We start from the raw sequence: 25,154 nt of genomic DNA on the forward strand, positions 1-25,154 counted from the left end.
AATTAAAAACACATATAAAAATGTTTAAAATATTACCAAACCCTAAAAAAATATTTCAAAACAGCAGACACATCACATCCAATAATTAAAACTAACAAGGATTAAAACAAAAAATCTCCCACTCTCCATAGCTGGGAACTTTAGATTTCCAGTCCTCCTGAGATTGTTGTAGATTGGAGGAGGGTGCACAGTCTTTAACCTCTCTCACACTCATATGTACAGGTACTCTCAGGACGGGCAGAAGAACTAGGCGAGCTAGGCCTGGGCCTAGGGGGACACTGCCGCCGCTCGCGAGTCAATGAGTCAGGGTGAGGCGACCGCTTCAGGTGGCAGAATTTTAAAGAAGCAAAAAAATGCCCCTTCAAAATTCTGCCCAGCCCCGCTTCACCCTGCCTTCCCCCCATCGCGCCACCCTCCCGACCCCCCCCCCCCTCCCAAGACTCACGAAAACCCCTGGTGATCCAGCGGGGGTCCCGGGAACAATCTGCCACTCCAGGGCCCCCCACTGGACCACCAGGGGTTTTCATGAGTCTTGGAGGGGTCAGGAAGATGGAGGGGTTATTTTATTTAAATATGGGAGGCGGCACAGGGGATGGGGGAGCGGCAGCATGTGGTCCCTGCCCCTGGAGTCGGGACTGCGACCAGGGGCGGGGCGGAGATGACGGCACGACCGGTGGGGGGGGGGAGGGGTGTCTCAAGGCAGAAGGTGCCTAGGGCGCCTAATCCCCCTTGCACTGGCCCTGGGAACTCTCTCTTACACACCACACACACGCACACGCACACACACACACACACACACACACACACGCACACACATACACACCATCTCGATCCATGGGACTCCGGGCGGAAGCCACTGAGCTGCCCTGCTCTCCGTCTGCCATGCTGCACTCTTTCACCTGTGCCAGCACCACCGCGGGACCTTTCTTTTCCTGGCAGGGAGAAACCCTGCCAGCACGTCCAAATGCCGCACCACCACGGGACGCCGGGACCTTTCTTTTGCCGGTGGGGAGTGGAAACCCCGCCAGCATGTCGCTGCTCCACGCCACCAGTCCTGCCGCCAAACATTTTCCTACATAAAGGGGGAGGTGGCTGTGGTAGGAAGGTTTCAGGGGGCAATTTTGCTGCCTCGAAATCTTGCCGCATGAAGCGGCCACCTCACCCTGCCTCATTAAAGAACCTCCCCTGGTTTGAATGATAAGACAGTGACAGAAAGACAGCAGGAGGTCCATATTCAGTCGCCGTGCAGCTCGGCATGTTTACAAGATAAACTTGTCTGGCTAACTTAGCCTATACATTCAGGGGTGTGGTTGCACCACTGAATATATCTAGATTTCCTAAAGTTAGCCGGGTAAGTTTATCTGAATGAATATGCATGAGATACATTTATATCACATGCATATTGGGGAAATCCTGAAAACCTGACTGGCTAGGTCTGCTTCCAGGAGAGGATTGGGAACCACTGATTCACACCACTGCAATTATTTTTCTTCACTTCTATGTAGGGACCTTCGTTTTCAATTTTTATTATATTTTTCCTGGAAATTTCAATGTTATAACAAAAATCAGTGGAAATGACTTTTCCACTGATTTTTCCCCTTTGTTTTTATAACAATGTTATTTTTCCACTGATTTTCCGCTGATTTTCCCATTTTTCACTGGTCCCACAACGAATGCAAGGCAGCTGCCAGGCGAGTCGCTACATTGGCCTATCCACCCCTGCATACAGTTCAAGCTTCTTTTACTCGCCTGCAAATGCCTTCACTCTGCAACTCCTCATTACCAATCTTCTCCTCTCTCGCCCTATACCCTTCCTCATGAACTCTGCAGCTTTTCTTCATACACTTTTTCTCCACCTTGCTGCACCATACGATAGGAATATAATTCCTGAGTCACTGGGCCTTGCTCCCTCTCTGGCCATATTCAAGACGTCTAAAAACTCTCCTTTTTTGGGACTGCTTTTAGATCATAAACCTACTGTACAATAAATACACTTCCCACAGACTCTTGTTTGACTAGATTGTATGCTTCCTGGAGCAGGGACTGCCTTTTCTATTTGTCCGTACGTTGCTGTGTATGTAAAGTAGAGCTTTAAAAATAAGTAGTATTAAGTTATAAGGAGCAGCAGCAGTGGCTGCCGAGCTGCTGATCCTCATGGCCCCCTCCTCCCTCTAGTCACGTACTTCCACAGTTTGAAAGTAGAAGCACGTCAATAGGAAGAAGAGGAAGTGCGGCCATCAGCAGCACTGAGCATGCTCCAAGTCCCCATGGCCCTTCCTATTGCTATGCAGTAACAAAGGTGAAGCAGGAAAGAGTTAAAGCAGGAGAAAGATAGTGACAAAAAAGTGAAGGGGAAGTGGGGAGAGAAATGGGGAGGAGAAGGAGTTTGGGAAGGAGTGAGTAGGGTGAAGGTGTGAGGAGGAAGGAGAGAAGTGGAGGAAGGGTGGGGAGGAGAGATGAGTGGAAATGGAAAGAGGAGATAAAATAAGGAAGGGAGTAGAGATAAAATGGGAAAGAGGGCTGCATGGAGGAGAGCGATAAGGAAGGAGGGAAAGAGAAAGCAAGATTTATTTATTTATTTATTTATAATCTTTTATATACCGACGAACGTTGGGAACATCTCATCGGTTCACAGTAAACAAAATGCAGCTAACGAGCTTTACAGAGAACAATGAACAATCATTAATAGGTAAACTAGCTTTACAGAGAACAAGCAATAATAGGGACTTTGTTTTACAGAGAACTATAAACATTCAATAAAAGGGGGAACAAACGAGGTAGGGAAGGGAGGATCTGGGAGTTAGGGGGGGATCTAAACAGTGAGTAGAGAGAATGGGATTAAGAAATACAGGAAATCTAGTGCATTAAAATAAGTTGGTGTTCAAAATATGAGGCAGGAGAATGTAGAATTAAGATGGGAAATAGGCACTTATGAGTAGGCTTGGGTGAAGAGGGCAGTTTTCAGGTTCTGCTTAAATTTCTTGTGACAGGGTTCCTGACGCAGGAAGGCGGGGAGTTTGTTCCACAAGACGGGTCCTGCCACAGATAGTGCCCGGGCTCTGGTGGAGCAGAGTTTATACTGCCTAGGGGAAGGGATGGGAAGTGTTGCTCTATGTTGTTGCCTAATGGGTCTGTTTGAACTGTGAAAGGTAAGGTGCTCAGGGAACCAGTGCATGTTTTGGTTATGGAGGGCTTTGTGGATAAGTGTGAGGGTTTTGTATGTTATTCTAAGATGAGGGAAAGATGTTATATTTTGTATGTTATAAGATGAGGGAAAGATGTGAGGGATGTGTAATAGCAGCAGCAGGAAGAGAGAACAGTATGTGAAAGGTGAAGAAGGGTGAGTGTGTATGAGGAGGAGAGGAGTAGGGATGTGAATCGTTTTCCATATCGTCTTAACGATAGAAATCGTGTGGCAGGGCAAGAAAATCGTCTTAGGCACGATTTTTTAGTTAAAAAATCGTTAAAAATCGTTTTTCCGATTAGTGCGCACTAACTCGAGTTAGTGCGCACTAACGGGAGTTAGTGCGCACTAACTGGGAGTTAGTGCGCACTAACTGAAAATGATACAATTTGACACTTTTCAGGTCAGTTAAGGTCAGTTTAGGAATGAATATGTATTCCTATTGGCTGCCCTCTTATTTATTCATGTTACCAAGTTTCCTACTGACAGTATATGGGGGATGGGAAATGGAAACAGTTGGTAGCTTGACAAAACAAGTAATGTGATCAGTCAATGTGACTAGAACTTGTGCCCTAACCCTGATACCAGGGGTATTGTGATCTTCCTGCACACAGTGCCCTATCCCTATTAATACCAGGAGTGTTGTGATCTTCCTGCACACAGTGCCCTATCCCTAATACCAGGGGTGTTGTGATCTTCCTGCACACAGTGCCCTATTCCTGATACTGGGGGTGTTGTGATCTTCCTGCACACAGTGCCCTATTCCTGATACCGGGGGTGTTGTGATCTTCTTGCACACATCCCGATATCAGGGATAGGGCACTGTGTGCAGGAAGATCACAACACTCCTGGTATTAATAGGGATAGGGCACTGCATGCAGGAAGATCACAACACTCCTGGTATTAATAGGGATAGGGCACTGCATGCAGGAAGATCACAACACCCCTGGTATCAGGGATAGGGCACTGTGTGCAGGAAGATCACAATACCCCGGAGGAGTGAGGGTCAGGCAGCTCCCCCCTGTCTGTGAAGCCAGCCTCTCACTAGTAATGCAGGGAGGGAGCTGTCTCAGACTTCACCATCCTCCCCCCCCCCCCCCTTACCCACACACCATTCACTAGCTGGGACATGGGGGAAGTCAGGAGTGAGGGTCAGGCAGCTCCCCCCTGTCTGTGAAGCCAGCCTCTCACTAGTAATGCAGGGAGGGAGCTGTCTCAGACTTCACCATCCACCCCCCCCCCCTCACCCACACACCATTCACTAGCTGGGACATGGGGGAAGTCAGGAGTGAGGGACAGGCAGCTCCCCCCTGTCTGTGAAGCCAGCCTCTCACTAGTAATGCAGGGAGGGAGCTGTCTCAGACTTCACCATCCTCCCCCCCCCCTCACCCACACACCATTCACTAGCTGGGACATGGGGGAAGTCAGGAGTGAGGGTCAGGCAGCTCCCCCCTGTCTGTGAAGCCAGCCTCTCACTAGTAATGCAGGGAGGGAGCTGTCTCAGACTTCACCATCCTCCCCCCCCCCCTCACCCACACACCATTCACTAGCTGGGACATGGGGGAAGTCAGGAGTGAGGGTCAGGCAGCTCCCCCCTGTCTGTGAAGCCAGCCTCTCACTAGTAATGCAGGGAGGGAGCTGTCTCAGACTTCACCATCCTCCCCCCCCCCCCCTCACCCACACACCATTCACTAGCTGGGACATGGGGGAAGTCAGGAGTGAGGGTCAGGCAGCTCCCCCCTGTCTGTGAAGCCAGCCTCTCACTAGTAATGCAGGGAGGGAGCTGTCTCAGACTTCACCATCCTCCCCCCCCCTCACCCACACACCATTCACTAGCTGGGACATGGGGGAAGTCAGGAGTGAGGGTCAGGCAGCTCCCCCCTGTCTGTGAAGCCAGCCTCTCACTAGTAATGCAGGGAGGGAGCTGTCTCAGACTTCACCATCCTCCCCCCCCCCCCCCTCACCCACACACCATTCACTAGCTGGGACATGGGGGAAGTCAGGAGTGAGGGTCAGGCAGCTCCCCCCTGTCTGTGAAGCCAGCCTCTCACTAGTAATGCAGGGAGGGAGCTGTCTCAGACTTCACCATCCTCCCCCCCCCCCTCACCCACACACCATTCACTAGCTGGGACATGGGGAAGTCAGGAGTGAGGGTCAGGCAGCTCCCCCCTGTCTGTGAAGCCAGCCTCTCACTAGTAATGCAGGGAGGGAGCTGTCTCAGACTTCACCATCCTCCCCCCCCCCCCCCTCACCCACACACCATTCACTAGCTGGGACATGGGGGAAGTCAGGAGTGAGGGTCAGGCAGCTCCCCCCTGTCTGTGAAGCCAGCCTCTCACTAGTAATGCAGGGAGGGAGCTGTCTCAGACTTCACCATCCTCCCCCCCCCCCCCTCACCCACACACCATTCACTAGCTGGGACATGGGGGAAGTCAGGAGTGAGGGTCAGGCAGCTCCCCCTGTCTGTGAAGCCAGCCTCTCACTAGTAATGCAGGGAGGGAGCTGTCTCAGACTGGTATCAGGGTTAGGGCACTGTGTGCAGGAAGATCACAACACTCCTGGTATTAATAGGGATAGGGCACTGTAAGAGATGACTGTAGTAGATTGAATAAAGATCTGATGTTTCTGCTCTCCTCACACCAAACAAAAACAACACACAAGCAGAGAAGCCCTTCTTACAAAGCTGAGCTAGTGAGTTAAGTAGGAGGAAAAGTAAACATACTGGTGCCAGTGTGGCTACTTAAAAAATACACTTACCAACAATCAATTACATATATTTGAACTGTGTACAGTTCCAGCCAGGACCACCTTTCTAAAATGCACAGTGATTGGCAAATTCAACATGCACTAGCATTTCAGGTGCCTGCTAACAAAAATAATAAACAAACAAGTTCTAGTCACGTGAGTGCTGATCATTACATTACTTTTTTTGTCAAGCTTCCAACTGTTTCCATTTCACATCCCCCCAACCATATTGGTAACATCAATAGATAAGAGCACAGCCAGCCAATAGGAATACATACATACATATTCATTCCTAAGTGACCTTTACTGACCTGGGAAGTGTGAACACTTTGTTTCATTTTCTGTTGGTGTTCGTTAGTTTCCAGTTCCATTTCCCATCCCCCCAACCATCACCTCAGTGGTAACCTTGGTAATATCAATAGATAAGAGGGCAGCCAGCCAATAGGAACACATATTCATTCCTAACTGACCTTCAGTGACCTGGAAAGTGTTTATTTGTATCATTTTCAGTTAGTGCGCACTAAATCGAGTTAGTGCGCACTAACGGGGAGTTAGTGCGCACTAACTCGAGTTAGTGCGCACTAACACGATTTAACGATTTTTAACGATAAATCGTTAGAATTTCTATTGTATCGTGTTCTATAACGATTTAAGACGATATAAACATTATCGGACGATAATTTTAATCGTTGAAAAACGATTCACATCCCTAGAGAGGAGTAAGGGACATGTATGAGAGGAGGAGGAGGAAGGAGAATGGAAGAATGTCGGTATGATAAATAGAAAGATAAGGAATAAGGAAAGCAAAAGAAATGGGAAAAATATAAGCAAAAGAAAGATGGCAAGAAGGTGGAAAAATCTCAAGGAAAAGCTGGGAGAATAGAATGGATAAGAAAAGAAGGAAACTTAGATATCAAAAGGAGAGAGGAAATATGGGAAACAGAAAATTGAATAAAGAAGGAAAAGCTAGAGAAATGAAAATAAACTAAAGAATACATAAAACTGGAAAGAAATCGAAAGCTCAACAAATAAACATAAAGGGATATTCAAAACATAGCCAGCTATCTACGTTAACCAAGTAATTAGGCTAGCTTAGATGGGAAATTCAGCAATGCAGCTGAATATCCCCAGATAAATCGCTACTTAGCAAGATAACATCCATCTAAGTTTAGACCTGCTATTGAGCCTGTCTAACTAATCCAGCTAAATCTGAATATCAATACTTAGCCGGATAATTTATCCATTAGGCCCATTGCCTGCCCACAGGTTATCCAGCCACTGAAGATAGCCAGATATCCAGCAGCAGCTAGTTAGCCGGATAAGGCCTACTTATCTGGCTAAGTAGCTTTTGAATATCAACCTCAAAATTGACTAAAAGATCAAAAAATAGAAAGGTTTGAAAATATTTTCACTTGCCCTCTTGAAGCTGCATCTGAACAGGTGGGAGGGTTGAGGCTGGTGAGGTTGGACCTGGGGGTGGAGATAGAGATGGAGCAAGTTCAAAATTGAAATTCTTCCCTTTAAGGCTTTGCAGTGGGCTGTTCCCCCGACCTTTCTAGTCTCATCGTCCCCCATCGCCCAGGGCACCTTCTTTATTCATCACAGAAGGAGTTATTAGATTTACCATCACCAAGATCTATAAGACTAGAAAGCACAGCAGAACATGGCACCTAATCTCTGAAATTCTTTCACACTAGCCCATGCCATACAGCTGGAAAAGGAATACCTCACATTTAGGAAAACCTTAAAGGCATTTCTATTCTAAAAGCTTACTCAACTTATTAGCGTCTTCTAAGCCAGAATTACAAAGCTGATGTCACTTATTATTGGAGCTCATCATTTAGCAAATTTTAAGTTCCTCATATATATCTTTTACAATTTTATAAATTTTTGCTGTTTTATTTATTGTTTTCTGTTTTCATTTGTTATTAATGTTTTTATACCATTACTATGATTATCATCTTACCTAGCAAGTATATATTTATTACTATTGTTTTATAATGATTTTTTTTTTAATTATGCCCTGTCTAGGTTGATATTCTATTAGTTTAGTTTATTGTTGCTCTATAATGCTTTTTTACAATACTGTACTTATTATACTATACCCTAAGTTGATATTCTGTTACTTTATTTTATAAGAACATAAGAATTGCCATACTGGGTCAGACCAAAGATCCATCAAGCCCAGTATCCTGTTTCCAACAGTGGCCAATTCAGGATACTGGACTTGATGGACCCTTGGTCTGACCCAGTATGCCAATTCTTATGTACATCTTTTTGATTTACAACTATAAGACACTACAATCAATTAAGAACATAAATCACAATAACAATAAGTGTGATGGGGGAAGGAGGAAGTTTGCACTTTCCCTTCCCCCACTAATCCATGACCATCTAAAGATGGAAAGTAAATTCAACCCTCCCTCTGCAAGTCTGCCCTCCCTATGCTGTCATCTCTGCAAACAAGGGGCCCAATGCAATAAGGTGTACTCAGCAGATCACAGTTTTACGCACAGTTGCTGTTGCGTCTGCTGCCTGCGGAGCCCTGTGGGTGACTTTATTCACGTGATGCCACGCTACCGCAGCGGAGCCAATCCCGGGCTCCCTCGTAGCAGCTAGGAGCAGCTGCCAATGCTGTCCTTATCTTCACGGCCCTGAGTGCTGCTGCTCCCATGCTGCTGTGAAGCTACTGATGATTCCAGCTCTTCACGGCCTGACTGCTGCCAACGCCGCCAACATCCTGCTCCTGCACTCAACCTCCCAGGCACGCGCACCTCTCTTCAGAATTTAAAGGGCCCACGGCAGGAAAAGCCCTGCGGCCCTTGCTGATGACATCATCGCCCTTGAACTATTTAAGGCTGGTTCCTGCCTTCAGCCCTTGCCTTAGCAATAGGTCTTCTCCTTCTGGAGCAGTGGTTTGCTATGTTTCCTGAGTTTGTTCCTGCCTTCCGTCCCGTCGAACTGATCTTGGCTTGATTCCGGACTGGTCATTGAACTTCGCTTCATGCTGCCTGTCTCGACCTTTGCCTGGACTCCGACCTTGAGCTTCACTGTCTGCTCCTGACTTCAGCCTGTGTACCTACTTCTCATGCTTTTCTGAATCCCTGACTGCTTCTTCTACTGGCCCTTCAGAGTCCTGCCTGCTATGTTTCGACTACCTGGACTTCCATCTCTGCAGAGGCCCCACCTAAGATCAGCCAGCCCCGGCACCTGAGGGCTCAACCTAAGGGGAACGTGGGCTGGTATTGGTGACGCTCCAGCTGGGCCTCTGCTTCAACCAGCTTCGCCTACTGATGGTGGGGACCTGTAAGGTTCCTCCTCACAGGTTAGCGTCAACTCCCCCCTCGGTCCAAGAGTCTACCAGCATAACAGTTGCACACACATTTTTTCTGTACAAACTTTACTCCCGATGCAGCAAGGAGGTCTGCACATAAAAAATGTTAGCATAGAACTGTTACACCCTGATTGGAGTCCTTGCATGGAAAGTCCATGCAAATGAAGGCATTAGCTATGTTTCCACCCCCATCCCCCAATGCAGACAAGAGTGCTGGCTTAATTCATGTTTTCTTCACACTGGAAAATGTATTTTTAGGTCAGTACCTGAAATAACATGCTGCTCTGGCGGGGATCCACAGGCCAGTCATCTTAATGAGAAATATATCCTTGGTAACTGATGAAAATGCAGGGTTGAGGTGAGGTGGAGTACAGGTAACTGCTTTAACCTCAGATCTCCCCCCACCACACCACATCTATGTGCACAAATAGAATGCACTCATCTGGGTGAGGGAGGGAAGGCAGCTAACATATAAGTGGAACCCATGGGCTGGGGGGAATTTAGTTAAGTCGACAAAAATAAAACCCAGACTTCAATAAAAGATAAAGGATGGATGGATGGACTTCCTTCAACATAAAATTCAAAAGGAAAAAAAATCAGCTTTTCCAAAAAGAGAAAAGGTACCTTTTCTTCCTTCATAACCCAGATCTTAATCCTTAAGGCATAAGGGTATTCCTCCCCCAAGGAGAGGAATAAAACTAAAGCAGGAACAACTCCATCCTGTCTCCTCAAAGGTTACTAAAAAAAATCCACAGTGTTTTGCCTTCGCTATATATATTTCCTTGTTATACTGCCACCCTTTGTCATCTTATTGATATTGCACAACTTGGATTCTCTGCATGTTGTAAAGTTCTCCCTCCTGATTGGTTGTCTTGATTCCAAGCTCTCTAATGGATCTTAGAGAGCTTGGAAAGGCTTCTCTCTTTCTCTGCCTTTCTCCTCTTCCTATTGATCCCTTGCCACTAGAAATGCCTGGGAAAGTTTACTTCCTGCAATTTCCTTTAAATGGAACTGGGCTCTCTGAATCCTGCCTCAAGCTCCACAGAAGCATTGCTTTTTACCATTCATATTCTATAGCTTCTATCTCAGTTCCAGTTGTTTCCTTCAGGCTGCTAAGCTTCCAGACAGTACTTATCACAATTGTGACAATCTCTTCTATCTATGCAGCTACTCTTGTTGCCTTTTCATTGTGTGAGTGCTGAAATGTTCAAGATTCTAATAAATGTTTGGTATTCAAGGACTGAGATTTTTCTGGTATTTGAAGCTGGGAATAAGATTTAATTGACTGTGTGCTCAAGCTAAAAAGATCAGGGGCAGGGGGCAGTACACACACCAAAAAAATGGTAATTCTGGTTTTTATAAAGCCAGGACAATGTCATTACAGCAGCCCACATGGGGGAGCTATTACAACCAAACATATTTATCTTCAACCTACACAGATGGTACAGTTACTCTACTAGAAGCTTAATAGGGTTTTCTGCATAAAGTTTAAAACCAAACAAGAAACATTCTACTGAGATTTTAATCATACTTTGTTTGCTCAATAAACCTCAAGACTATGGTGTTTAAAGAAATGGTCTCTCTGATTTTCATATTTTCTTATTCAGTGAAAGACTATATGGAGGCAATTTTCAAATGAGTCACATGCGTAAATGTAACATACTATTGTAGCAATTTTCAAAAGCCATGTAATTAGGTAAAGTGCACTTTCGCAAGTAAATCCTATGGACAATTTAATGGCATAGATTGTAGCAATTTTCAAAAGCCTACTTACTCAAGTAAAGTGCATTTACCTGCGTAAACCCCAATTTCAAGCTTGTAAATGCTTTTTCAAATCAGGTGTAACCTAGAGCTAATGAAAACAAAGCTATTCCTCATTGTGCAAACTCTGCATCATCCAATAAAGCAAAGCAGGATCTTAGCTCTGTAATGCTGATGATCATGGTGACGGTTGAGCCAAGAATAACAAGCAGACACTCAGACTACAAAGCAGTGCAAAATCAGAGAGATTTCAGCAATGCCAAATTTAAAGTGTTTGAGTTAATCGGATGTATCCACACCCCCGCCCTCTTCCCTCCACTTCAAGCAGAGCAATGGTGAAATATACACTGGCATTTGCTCCTCATTGTGGTACACATTCCAGCACTTAAAAAAAACCCATAATAATTCCTTATGTAGCCCCTCTTCTGGATATAACTATAAAGGCATGAGCTTACTAAATACCAGGGCTTAGTCCATGCACGCTCCCACTAAACCCTGACAGGGATTCTCTGAAACAAGTGGGTGGGTAAACCTTCAGAGGCCAAGGCACAGAGTAAGTCTCTCTTCTGCCATGCACCCCAGGACTCTTTTCAATATTTATTTATTTTAAAATACTTAGATTCCGCTGCCTCCAGGGATCAGTTCGGCACGGATTACAATAAAGAGTCATAAAAAATAATACAATATAATGACAAACATTCCCTTCTAAAATACACAATACAGAGACAAATATTTAAAGTATTCAAACCAATAAAATTAATCGTCCTGCCTCATCCAAAAGCTTGACTGAAATAAAATGCCTTTAATTGCTTCCTAAAAGCTTTATAATCCTGCTGCAGTCTCAAATCAATTGGAAGTTTATTCCATTCGTAAGGAGCTAGATACGAAAAAGCTCGTCCTCTAGTTGAAACCTTCTTGAACTATTTCACTGGGGCGACAACTAATAATTGAGTACCTTTAGATTTTAAAGAATGACTCGGGGTTATAAAATGCAAGACAATCTTTCAATACACAAGGGGAAGAAATATTTAACAATTTAAAGACAAACAGAGGTGTGCAGGCCAAACAATGCCATTTTGTGAAATGTTGTGGTATTTGGGGGTGGATTTTCATTGTGTTAATGAGTTCCCAATTTTTTTTGTTTTTTAAAGTTTCGGAAAGTGTGCGCAATATTTGTGCACAGCATGCACTATTTGAAAACTGCACATTATTTGGCAAATAATGCGCACTATGCAGAAAAAGTGCATACTAAAAACAATAGAAGAAAAAAAGAAATTTTGTGGGGTTTTTTCCCTATTGTTTCATTTTGAAAATGATGAGAAACGACATAGATAATGTCATTCAAATGAATGCACATCCCTAGTTTCCAGAACCCTGCAATCCAGCCACTAGGTGTTGCCATTGTGTGTTGGCTATGAATCCTTCCCGCCTCCATGAGCTGTGAACATTGTTGGTGTACAGTTTTGTTTCATTCTATTTTGTTTGTAGTTACATGCAAGTTAGAATTTGCACCATTTTGTATTTATTTTGACCTGAATAGAAATTTAGATGGGGTTATTCCTTTTTTATTTTTCATACCTGGGTGGCCACTGGGGCAAACCTAACTGTAGACTTTCCAAAGAGCATCCACATTACCCCCAAATATCATAATGTGTCTTAAACTCGGTAACCTCTGGATGTCCACTGTACTCCATGCTCACAGATGCCAAGTCTATCATTTTGGGCAAAGATTTTAATATATTTGTGAGAGAGATTAAGATCGCCTCCCTAAAACTGAACCAAAGAAGGTCCTATCCTCTATCTTCCATTCTGAATGTTAAAGGAACAACTGCTGTCCTGAAATTCCCTTTGAATCTAGCAGTATCCATGATTTCAGCAGTGTCACATGGAATGGGTTCTGATTGGCTGATATGTTAGTTTGGGTAATGTTGGTGGCATCATAAATAGTATGGATTTGGGCTAGTCAGATCTGTTGTATGTGAAGTATTTTATTATTTTTTGGCTAACCTGCCAGTTCCAAAGAACTAGGGGTTCCATGAAAAACTTAAAAAATTAGTGCTTGAACCATACAAATTTTCACTTGATACAGAGCAAGTATTTCTGCTTTTAAAATACCCTGCAGTATGAAGAGGGTACAGTTTTTTCTTTTAAAACCCACTGCTTTCCAAAGCCATTGCTTTTCCTCTCCAAAACAGAAGGCAGGCATTGTGCAGATCTAGTTATTTCAAAATGTGCATGAATTTGGGGTAAGTTTGCCAAGTAAAGACTTTCATGTTCATCCAATTTTTAAAAGTAATCTTTCAAAGTAGCGATTCACCAAAATACACAATTTTGCAAACTGAACGCTTTGGCCAGGAAACAAATGTCAGAGTGCTGCTTTCATGTTCCTTTTTGAATGCTAGTTCTCAGATCCCTTTGCTATCATATCAGTGCTGTAGCAGAAGGAATAGTTTGGAACTCCACTAAATTTACTGCAAAAATCCATGCTCTTTTGCCAGCTCGCACAAGCTTCTCCTCCCCTACCCTCCATTATTTATGGTTATAATTCTGTGGAGCTTGTGGATTCCCCATGAAATTTGTCATGAACTGGAACCTGCTAGGGATATATTATATACAGCACATCCTGGAAATAAATTAACCTGTGGGTCTGAAGTCACCAGGGATCCTTGAAAATCTACAGGATAGTCCCAAGATCCAGCCCCATTGTGATCACTCAAGCAAGAACATCAAAAAGTCAGATTATATATTATTTTAAGCACTTTGTTTAAGGCACTGGCTTTGAATTTGCATTCCGAAGTTTTACTGGTGTGATGGGTTCCAGGATTCACTGCAGCGTGCTGTGATTGCTCAGTGAAAACGTCTTGGAGCAATTCCCTTATCGTAATAACATTAATAGTTTTCATAATCATAGCTTTATTTCTTCTGGATTTCATAATTTCAGCTATGATGGGATTGCACACACATCAACTTGTCATAACTTAAATGGAAAAATCTTCGCTTCAAAACGGATCATAATCAGAAATGATTATTGTGCATTCAGCAGTTTAGCACATTTAAATGCTGTCCTTTTTGTATTTTGCTCTTCAAGTTTTGGGGCTGAAATATACATAATACTTCAGAAAGTGAACCACTAGTGACCTGGTCATGGGTAGTTGTATTGTAATGTATGATTTTCCTTAATAATGCTATTTATACAAGATTAGTTGTGTAAAGTATAAAACAGAGAAAAGTGTGTGGAAGGGGGATGTGAAGAGTAAAAACCCACTGCACATCATACACAAGCAAATAGAAAGTCATCAAAACTAAAAAAAAAAAGTTCTGTATTGGAAAAAATATATATAGCTTGTAGATCTTTAAAAACCCTGAAGCCGTTGCATTTCAACATTTTTAATTACCATTTCAAGGAAGGAAAAAGCATTGGATCTCAGTTTCACAAAATTGTACAGCAAGCTCTTCTAAAAAAAATAAAAATGTTCTAAGGCAGGGCAAAATATTGACCGTATGATTACACGCCTCCTAAATGAGAGCGCAGGGGAAGGTGTGCTGGAGGGGTGACTGTATACCCAAGAGCCCAGGCTGCACTGCAAGCTTACTTCTTTCTCTGCAACGTGAATACTAATTTCTGACACATCAATGGGGGCCAAGGGCAATTGGACCACAATTAGTTAGTGGTTTGTACTAAGCCATGCTGGGCAGATGAATGTAAAACTAGTTCACTTGCTGACAGGCAGTCGAGTCTGCTCCCTCACAGGTAAATTTTAAAACATGTGCGCAGGCGTCCATGTGTGCAGTTCCTGGCGCGTGCACCTGGACATGCTGACTTTATAACATGCGCACGCCAATGCGCGCATGATATAAAATCCGCTACCTGTGCACATGCGCGTGGCGACGCGATAGGCCTTTCCCCATTTCCCTCCCAGGAGCAGACTGGGAGGGAACTTCCTAAATCCTCTAGCTAACCTGCCTCCCTTTTGCCCTATCCCCCAACCCCTAAAACCCCGCCATCATTTTTTTGTTGATGCTGTTTTCATGCTTCCCTGCTCTCGTAGGTTGTGCGGGCCTGTGCCTAATGGCGCCTTCCTGGCACACCCATGCCCCGCCCAGACCCTGCACCCAGCCCGCCCCTTTTTTAATCGAGCCCGTTTTCGGCGCGTACTGGGAGATACGCGCGTGGCTGCAGGCCTTTGAAAAAGCCCGCGACGCGCGGGGCCGCACAGGTATCTCCCGGTATCTGCACGCATAGGGCTTTCAAAAGCAGCCATTAGTGATTACTTTATAGGGTTAATTTTAAAACTGCCCGCATCAGTGGAAAGTCTGCGGGTACTTTTTAGCTACGTACTTTCACGTGAAAATGAGTGTAAAGTACAGTTCATACTTTCCCTTTGAAATTATCCCAACAAAACTATCCGCATAAACTTGCACTTGCTAATTTGTATGTATAGTGTTGAGAAAATTATCTGGAATTTTCTAAACGTATATGCAGTGATGGATTTAGGATTTTGGTGGCCCGAGGCGCTGTTTATGCTGTCGCCTCCTGTCATCCCCCTTTTCTTCCCCCCACCCCCCAAGGCTGGACAACAGGGGGCAGAAGGTCTAAGGCACAGTCACCCCTAGTTTCCTGTGGCAGCTCATGGGTAGATCCTGTAGCAAAAATGGAAAAATTCTGAAGCAAATTGGCAAACATTTCATTCTTTATATTACATTATAAAACTAAAGTGGTTTTACACTATAATTTATATGAATTTTATTGGAAGGCAGCCTGCTCCCCCTCTCCCCCCCAGATTTCTGCTGGCCTAGGCACAGGCTTAGTGTGCCTGTTGACAAATCTAGGCCTGACTATATGCAGAAGTACAGACCCTCCCTTGTGAATACCTTCTCCTTGCAGATAAAAAATATGCTATTGTTGTACTCTGTTCTGGACACCATTGGTAATAAAATATAATAAGAAATATTGAGGCCGCTATTCAGCTATCTGGCTAAATTAACGAGGGTATTCAGGGGCACAGCCCCAGCACTGAATAATATTCCCGGATGTCTAACTGGCTAACTTTAGGAGAGCCCTTAGGGCCGACCAGAGGTATGTGGGTAAGTCTGTGCCGCCCAGAAATGCTTCCCGCCTGCCCCTGGATTGCCTCAGAGTTAATGCGCCTAAATTCTAGGCACACATCTCGTTGTGCACCTAGATTTTAGGCGCATGTGGCGCTGAGGATCACCAGCTTCGGAATATTGGCCTCAACATTATTATTGTTTATTATCATATGCACCGAGACCCTATGCACCACATACTTTTACCATCCTGCATGGCAGCTGGGCAATTTTGTAAAGGTCTGTTTCCATGGGTAAACCATGCTTTTACCTATAGAAATGGCTTTGGTATGTTTGTCTTGACTAGATTGTAAGCTCCTGGGAGCAGGGACTTTCTCTTAGGTGTATGTGTACAGTGCTGCGTATGACTAGTAGCATTTAAAGGTTATTAATAGTAGTAGCAGAGGCAGCATGTTAACCCTTTTCTCTCCCCTCCTCCCCAACACACTGGCCCTTGGCCGGTAAAGTTTCATCCTATTCACTTAAGCGCTGGATTCTGGTATAATCATGTTTTCTTTACTTATAAACATTTGACGTCTTATGCCACCCAGCACACTGGCCGCTTGTCAAAATGTGTTGGGTTTTTTTTTTTTTTTCCAAGCTGGTCTTTTTATAGCAAGTAGAAACAAGAGGACAGGGCAAACGAGGGAAGGCTTCTTTTTCACACTAGCCGGTGTGACTCAGTCGACAGGACACCCTTGAAGGGCTAGATGCCGAAAGATGTGAGGCGGCTGCTGGGTTGCAGAATCTTTCGTGCCGCATTTCAGCTGTTGTGTAAGCAGGGTCAGGAAAACCCTGTTCTGAAGGAGGAAGCTGTCTTTTTTTTTTTTTTCCTTTCAGGCAACACTAATTTAGCGCAGTAAGTGAAGCTTTTTTTGGGCATCAGACAGGAGTCAGGGCAAAGAGTCCTGGCAGCAGCAGCAGCTTAGTCTCAAGGGGGCGGGGGGGGGGGAGAGGCAGACAATTAACAGCAAGAGGCAGACGGGCCTGAGTTTTCGGCAGTCTGACTGGAGCCTTGCTCTTGTGTCTAATGTCTTTGGGTAATTCTTCTCAGGAAGGGCTGGGAGCGGTGTGTCTGTCTGCTGAGATCTTCCTGCCGAAAGCAGCTCTGCGCTGGAAGAGCGTGTCCACTTACATGGTGCAGGCTGTACACGGACATCCTGAGATGCTCCCCACACCCAAAACATCTGGATTCACAATACAGTGTGCCCGGACAACCCAAAAAAGTGTAATTCTTTCTATAAATGGGCAAACTAAAACAAAATTAAAAGGTTGTAATGCAAAATAAATCATGGAAGACTTTATAAAGTCAAAACGGGCCTTCTCTGACCTGTTTCATAAAAAAATATGCACTCTAAACATTATTACAGATTTTTCTGATGGTGGTGGTGGTGGTGGGGCAATGGTGGTTAGAGCAAAGAGACCCTGAATCAGTTCCTATAAGACTTCCCTGTATCAGATCAACAGGGGTACAGCTTTTGTCTCCTCAATAAAATATTCTAACAACTAAGACAACCGGTCTACATTTGTTTGATCAGCTTCTTGGCTCTAACAGACCGTCTACCGTATTGTTTTTGGGACCTGCTATTAAGTAAGTTGACTTAGAAAATGGCCACTGCTATTACTAGCATCAGTTGCATGGGATCTGCTTAGTTTTTGGGTACTTGGCAGGTTCTTATGGCCTGGGTTGGCCACTGTTGGAAACAGGATGCTGGGCTTGATGGACCCTTGGTCTGACCCAGTATGGCATGTTCTTATGTTCTTAACAGGATTATCCTTTATTCTGCGATGTGCCGGTATTATGGCGGTATTATTCTAGTTAGTAGAAGGGGAGGAGCGTGGGTGGGGTTTGGGCAGAGTTATCTCCCAGCAGCGCTGTGGGCGATAATAATAATGATGCACAGCAGGAAATAGCTATACCACGGTGGGTAAAACCACACCACAGCGATGCAGCTGGTTGCCCACTATCGCCCGCCCCCCCCCCCCCCCGGGCCAGCTATCTTGTACAGTGCTGTGTACACTGATGGCATACATCAATGTTTCCCAAATCTCTCCTGGAACAAGTACATCTATTCAGTCAGGTTTTCAGCATTGCCACAATAGATAAGTATGTGATAGATTTGCATACAGTGGGGACCCAATATATGTAAATCTCTCTCTTGCATATTCATTACAGATATCCTGAAAACCAGACTGGTTAGGGGGCCCTCCGGGAGAGAGTTGGGAAACGCTGGCATAGATACATAATAAATGTTGCCTAATAATTGTTCAATCTCTAGGGAAGGTAGTTTAGATCAAAGTTGAGGGGGGGGGGGGGTGAGGGGCTTTCGCCTTGGCGTGTTCTTCCTGCCTCTTTGGTCCTCCGGCTCATTCAGCACCAGGGCTGTGATCTGGTGCATAGCTTCATTTGCCACTACCCAGGGATTTTTTTTTTTCTCACAAATGTATATCTCCTCCCAACTTGCTTTAGTCCAATCCCTGGCTCTTTCTTGATTCTGCAGTGCATGGGCCCTAAATTCAGTCACTAGGTGTCACTATTGTCCAATGACTGGGACTCCCACTCCACCGCAGAGGCTGTGAACACTACTGTCGCAGCATCCCCAACCCTGGGAATGACCCAGGGAGTGGAAGACCTGGCTTGGAAACGCTGCGTGGCAGTGCACAGAACTGCAACTGAGCCTTCTTTTAAAACTGCTTCATTAACCAGTTTGATGAAGTTGAACAAAAACCCACATGAACCACTCATGGAACCCTTTTTTTTTCAAACAGAACAGAGTTGCTGGCACAAAATCCAAAGGAGAGGGGTATTCGACATTCACTTTGGAATTCTGCGGATAGGCAGGTTCCCTCAGATCCATTCCAGAATTCCTTGACATTTTGCTGAGATCCTTGGGGAGGTAGGTTTTTTTCCCATTGATCATGGGAAAATCTGTTGTCATTCCCAAAAGAGGCTGAATCTGCCTGTTTGGAATGTGGCTGTAACTATCTCACCTTTGTCTATTTATTCTAAGTCTTATAATTCATGTTTATTCTATGCCAGTAATTAAATGTCAGTAAGAATTTTTTAAACATTTTTAGGCAATATCATCTAGACTCTTGAAGCTTTTGAAAAATGGACTATTTTTCATGGCTTTGAATCCAGTGTTAAGAAAATTAGGATGATGCAGTACTGACTGTGATGAAAAGCTATGTAAGTATCACTGTGGTGCATCTAATTTATGTGAACAGAACAATATTTTATGTATTTACTAACAAAAATTGCCCAACATTGCTCAGGTAGTCTGGTCTATAACAGCATGCATGTGTGTGTACCTGTATGAGTGCACCTGAGTGTGTACGCATGTGTGTACCTGTGCTTGTGTATGTGGGGACATGTGCTTGTGTCTGGGGGAGAGGCTTGTATATATGTGTATGTCTCTGCATATTTGTTTGAGTGCTTGTGCCTGTGTGTCTCTGCCTATGTGTCTGTGCCTGACTATATGTGTGTGTATATACAGTTATGCATGTGGGAGCCAGTGTGTGTGTGTGTGTGCAAGCCTGTGCATGCTTGTGTGAGTTTGGCCACACTTCTGTGCAGGTTGTGCCCACTAGTGTGAGTTTGTGCATGCTTCTCTGTACTTGTGTGCAACTGTGTCTGCCTGTAACTGTGTGTGGGAGCATGAGAGGCATGTAGACATAGGCATATACACAGGTGTGTTGCCTGAGTTGTCTGGTCAATAATATCCTGGGTTTGTGTGCCTGGATGTGTGTAACTATGTGTATACCTGTGCCTGGGCGTGCCTGTGCATGTGAGTGTGTGTGTGTATGTATGTATTTGGGGGAGTCTGAGTGTGAGTTTCTGTCTGTGTATCTGCCTGTGCTTATGTGTGTATATGTGAATGTGTGTGAGAGAGAGAGAGAGAGAGAGAGAGAGAGAGAAAGCTTTACAGACAGAGCATGCTATCTTTGCACAGAGCAGCTTCCACTGTTCCAGGCACCACCTGGTGACCACAAACAGACAGTGTGACCAACCAACTGACAAAAGCCTTTTATATATATATATATATATATATATGATCATGTTTCTTAGGTCATACAACTAACTGTGCTGCTGTATTCTGGATCAGCTTTAACCAATAGAGGCTTATTCCTGTTATCCCCTGATAAATGGTATTGCAGAAGTTGAGTCTGTTATTAATTAGCTGATATATTAACATTTTTAGGACAGCCATCAAAAAATAAGGATGCCGTTGATGGAGCAGAAGATTTAGGAGGACCCCTCCCTCCAGCTAATGCAGCCATAATAGGATACACATCTATGTTTTATGACCAATAAATGTTGAACATAAAATAACACAGAATGATACAGGAGAATAACATTTCAAGCATGATCAATGTCTGCTTCTGGGCCTGGGAATAATGCTCCCTGTAAGTTATGCAGGAGATTTCCAACAAAATTTTCCCTGCCAGGCATGTTCCAGCCTTCCCACGGTTTACACTTCACAAGTCAAGCAGCTCCTACAGATTGAGGCCTCACACAGTTTAAGCTATGGGATGGCTGGAGCATGCCTGAGAGGAAGAAATACGTTGATGGTCTCCTGTAAGGAGATTTCTCAGCCCTGTGCTCACAATCTTTCTCCTCCTGTGCCACAGTAAAGACATTCTCCAGGACTGGGGTGACTCCTTTCTCCACCCTGACTTCAGTAAAATTATGGTAACTGTGTGAGGGCTCGTTATCAGGAAAATCTTCAAGGAATATGTCCATGCTTGGGGCTCTAAAAGAGAGAGCCTCCCCTCCCCCCACCTGATCAGAGAACTGTCCAGTGGGGCAAATGGGAGTGAATTAGGACTCTGCTTTGGTATCAAACATTTGTTTCCTTGCCTTAAGACTGGCCCAAGAGGCGGTTACAAAATGTCCCATGCCTGCCAAGAATCTGGTGAGATAACATCGGGGCGCCAACTGCTTTAACCCTAAATCTTCCTCTACTGACTCAAGGACTGCTTCTTTTTTTGCCAGTATAAATACTCCAAGAAACATTTAGAAAAACCAATGGAAAGACTGATTTCAAATGATATGCTTGGCTGAAAGCTCAGAGCACTATCGAGGGACAGAATATGAGGGCAGAGAGCATTCATCTGCTATGCCCCAAAATTATAGAATAAGGTGTCACTATCCATGTGCCTTACGACATCATGCCTTGCCTTCAGAAAAACAGTCATGGCTTGGCTATTTAACCAGGCCCTTTCCCTAAATTCCACTTCAAATACTGTGACCAGGAGACCATATAAGTTCATAAGAAATTGCCATACTGGGTCAGCCCTGTTATGCTCAGGCTTGTGAACCCTTGGGCCGATGGGAGGATGTATACCTTAGGAGGTGGATCCATAGGTTCTCCCGTCGGGTGGCGAGGCTGAACAGAAGATGCGACCAGCTGACCCTCGGCCCTGGAGACTGAGGCAACTGTGGAGACATGACGTCAAGGAGAGTAACTGTGTCTTTGCCACTGGAAGTCTGCGGTCCCCCCAGAAGGAGCCCGTAGGGACCCGGGCCGCTGGAACTTAGGTGGACCTTTGAGAGGTCAAGGCGTCGAGAGAACGGTGCAAGGGCTAACTGGAGCTTCACCCCTGGAAGCCCACGGTCCCCCCGGGAGGAGCCCGTAGGGACCCGGGCCACTGGGACTTAGGTGGGCCAGAGGGTCGTCGCTTACCAGTCCGAGGTCACACACCAAAGGATCACCGCTTGCCAGTCCAAAGTCAGAAACCAAGAATCACTGAGACGAGACAGGAACCAAGGAGCAAGGATCCAAAGTACAAGAACTCACCGAAGCAAGCAGACCTGACTATGTGGAACGTTGCCAAGTCAAGGAATGAGCAGAGGAAGCCCTCCTTTTATACTTCCTCTGCTCTGGCTCATTGGAGACAGCTGAAAGTAGTTAAAGGGTTGAGGTCCCTTTAAATCTGGTGAGGAGGCGGTGGCCATCTTAGATTCCGGCCATGGGGGAGAAGCTGCCTGATGCCGTGCGGGAGGAGCAGGGATGGCTCCCAGCCCGGCGGTAATCCCAGGGGCCCGCGCCGACACGCAGGAACAACGGGCACTGGACCACGGCTCTTCTACCAATGCTGCCGCGGCGGGTCGCCGTCGCGGTCAGGTAGGGGGCTGCGCCCGTGGTGGTCTGCAGGCGCAGAACACAACAAGACCAAGGGTCCATCAAGCCCAGCATCCTGTTTCCAACAGTGGCCAATCCAAGCTATAAGAACCTGGCAAATACCTAAACACTAAGTCTATCCCAAACTACTGATGCTAGTAATAGTGGCTATTTTCTAAGTTAACTTGATTAATAGCAGGTAATGGACTTTTCCAAGAACTTATCCAAACCTTTTTTAAACCCAGCTACACTAACTGCACTAACCACCATATCCTCTGGTAACAAACTCCAGAGTTTAATTGTATGTTGAGTGAAGCTACATCTACATGCTAACTTCATGGAGTGTCCCCTAGTCCTTCTATTATCCGAAAGAGTAAATAACCAATTCACTTTTACCCATTCAAGACCTCTCATGATCTTAAAGACCTCTATCATATCCCCCCTTAGCCGTCTCTTCTCCAAGCTGAACAGTCCTAACCTCTTTAGCCTTTCCTCATAGGGGAACTGTTCCATCCCCTTTATCATTTTGGTCATCCTTCACTGTGCCTTCTCCATCGCAGCTATGTCTTTTTTGAGATGCTGCGACCAGAATTGTACACAGTATTCAAGGTGCAGTCTCACTATGGAGCGATACAGAGGCATTCTGACATTTTCCATTTTATTCACCATTCCCTTTCTAATCAACCTTCTCCTGACTTCCTAACTTAGTGACTCTTACTGCCTCTGCCTAGGTGCCTGCCTTATTCCAGTGAATCCTTATTATTACATCTTCATTACCCTCTCTTTCTGTTCCATCTAGTAGACTAGGACCATACTGCTACGCTCTAGAAGACCATTAAAATCCTCCTCGTTCCTCTAATCACAGCTTATATGGCCTTTTTTAATATGCCCCACCTTTGTGTTTCCCTATATTGATCGCAAATTGAAATGCAAATGTAACAGAAATGTAACTATAAATTTGCTTGTATGCGCCTTGAGACCAGTTTGGTAAAGGCAGTGTTACGTGTGCCGCCCACGGCAGACCCGCGGTGCGGCCCTCTCACCTTTCTATACAGACTCCAGCTTCTGGTTCCTCCTTGTTAGCGGCGGTGGACCGCTGGCTCTGACCTTGGGCCACCCCGGTGCCTCCGGCTATGCCACAGTTCCCAGCGACTCAGCTCAAGATACCTTTGCTCGACGGGCCTCTCTGCGTGGCCCATGGAGAGACGTCACTACCCGTGTTGCGCCCTTCCCTAGACGCGTGCGCGCGCTTCACTGATCCTTTTGAAGGGCCCACGGCTGGAACTTGGCCGCAGCCCCGGATGATGAAGTCAAACTCTTCAGTGTATTTAAGCTTAGGCCTCGCTCCATAGCATTGCCTTTGCAACAGGTCTCCTCGCTACTCGTTGCTGATAGAGAATCGTCTCTACGCTTTGTTCCTGACCCTCGTTGTTCCTGGTTCCTGTTCTCCTCGTTCCTGTCCTGTCTATGTTTTGGATTGGCTGCACGGATATCGACTTTGCTTTGCCTGACCACGCTTCAACCTATCTCCAGAGCCAGACCTCCGCTACGTCTGACTACGCTTCAGCCTACCTCCAGACCCAGACCTTTGCTATGTCTGACTACACTATAGTCTATCTCCAGACCTTGATCATTGCTTTGATTGACTCTCGCTATTGACTTCTCTGTGATCAGATCTCAGCATTGCTTGCCATGACCTCTGCTTTGCCATTGGCCCTGATCCAAGCATGTCGTTGATGCCTCTCCTAGCCTACTCCCTGGAAGTGGACTTATTAGGCTTCAGCCTACCTTTGCTCGAGCGCCCTCAGCCAACCTCAGTTCCATTGGCGCCCGAGTTCCAGTATCTTACCCAGTCTAGAGTAGGACTACGCCACCTATCATCTGCTGTCTCTGGGCTGAACCAACCACTCTTGCTAACCAACCTCGAGGCCCACCGTCCTGCCAGCCCTGGCACCCACAGGCTCAACCCGTGGGGAACTAGGGCTGGTATAGGTGAAGCTCCAGGGACCTCTGTCTATCAGCCCACTCCACCTGCCGACGGTGGGGACCCGTAGGTCACTACCTATGGGTTGCGTCAACCCCACCTCGGCCCAAGAGTCCACCTCCGACGCAACAGGCAGAATGTTTATAAATAGATGTGAGGCTCATCCAGCCTGCCAACCATATCGCTGTGTGGTAGCTGCAAGTCAGGAAAGAAAACCCACATCTTTAGTTTGAAAATCCATTCTCTCTGTGCAGTGAATGAGTTTAAAAACAGCCATGCAAGCAGAATATGGCCTACAGCAGGTTCCATTACCTGGAAGGGTTTCATTTTTATGCTTCAGTTTCATCATTGGATTTCTGCACAGACACCTAGGACTGTGCCTAGTGCAGCATATTTCTGAGAGCAGGCTTTGGGGGCCTGACTTCATGCCAGCTCCTGCTGTTTCCTGCAGTCCACCCAGAACGATGCATCTGAAGAGATGCGTTCTCCCATGCCGTTTCTTGCTTGCCTGGGATAGAGGGTGCCGAGGCATGCCAGCTCCTGTTGTTCCCGATCAGACCACAGGGCTAAAGAATTGTTGCTTCCCACACTGCTCCTGGTGGCCTACTAGGACATGGGCCAGCTCGTTCCCAGCCATCAGAGGGCCAGAGATCTTCAGGGAGCTGCTCCAAGGTCCAAAGAGCAGGAGGAATGAACAGCACCAGATGTATGCGGTGTAGGAGCGAGAAATAGAAAAATTAAAGGTCAAGGGCACACAGTAGCAACGGAAATATTTAGGGCAACATTGATAGGCCCAGGGAGGGAAGAAATTACAGGCTGGGAAGTCGCCCTGGAGGTCTACGGGAGGGAGGGGGGAGGTTTGCAGGAGCAACTGATAGCTCTATCTGTCACTGACTGGAGATATTTTAATTATTAGCCATGGTCAAAATGGGAGGT

General features: G+C 45.6%; 1 long non-coding RNA gene across 1 annotated transcript in view; it reads right to left on the minus strand.

Moving 5' to 3' along the window:
* LOC115091644 overlaps positions 1 to 24,891 on the minus strand; it is a 38,995-nt gene extending 14,104 nt beyond the window's left edge. Inside the window, exon 1 of the long non-coding RNA XR_003856791.1 lies at positions 24,531 to 24,891. This is a non-coding gene — a long non-coding RNA (uncharacterized LOC115091644). The remainder of the gene's footprint in view (positions 1 to 24,530) is intronic.
* Positions 24,892 to 25,154: the final 263 nt, after the last annotated feature.

This window comes from Rhinatrema bivittatum, chromosome 5, assembly GCF_901001135.1.
Source record: "Rhinatrema bivittatum chromosome 5, aRhiBiv1.1, whole genome shotgun sequence".
Taxonomy (NCBI): Eukaryota; Metazoa; Chordata; class Amphibia; order Gymnophiona; family Rhinatrematidae; genus Rhinatrema; species Rhinatrema bivittatum.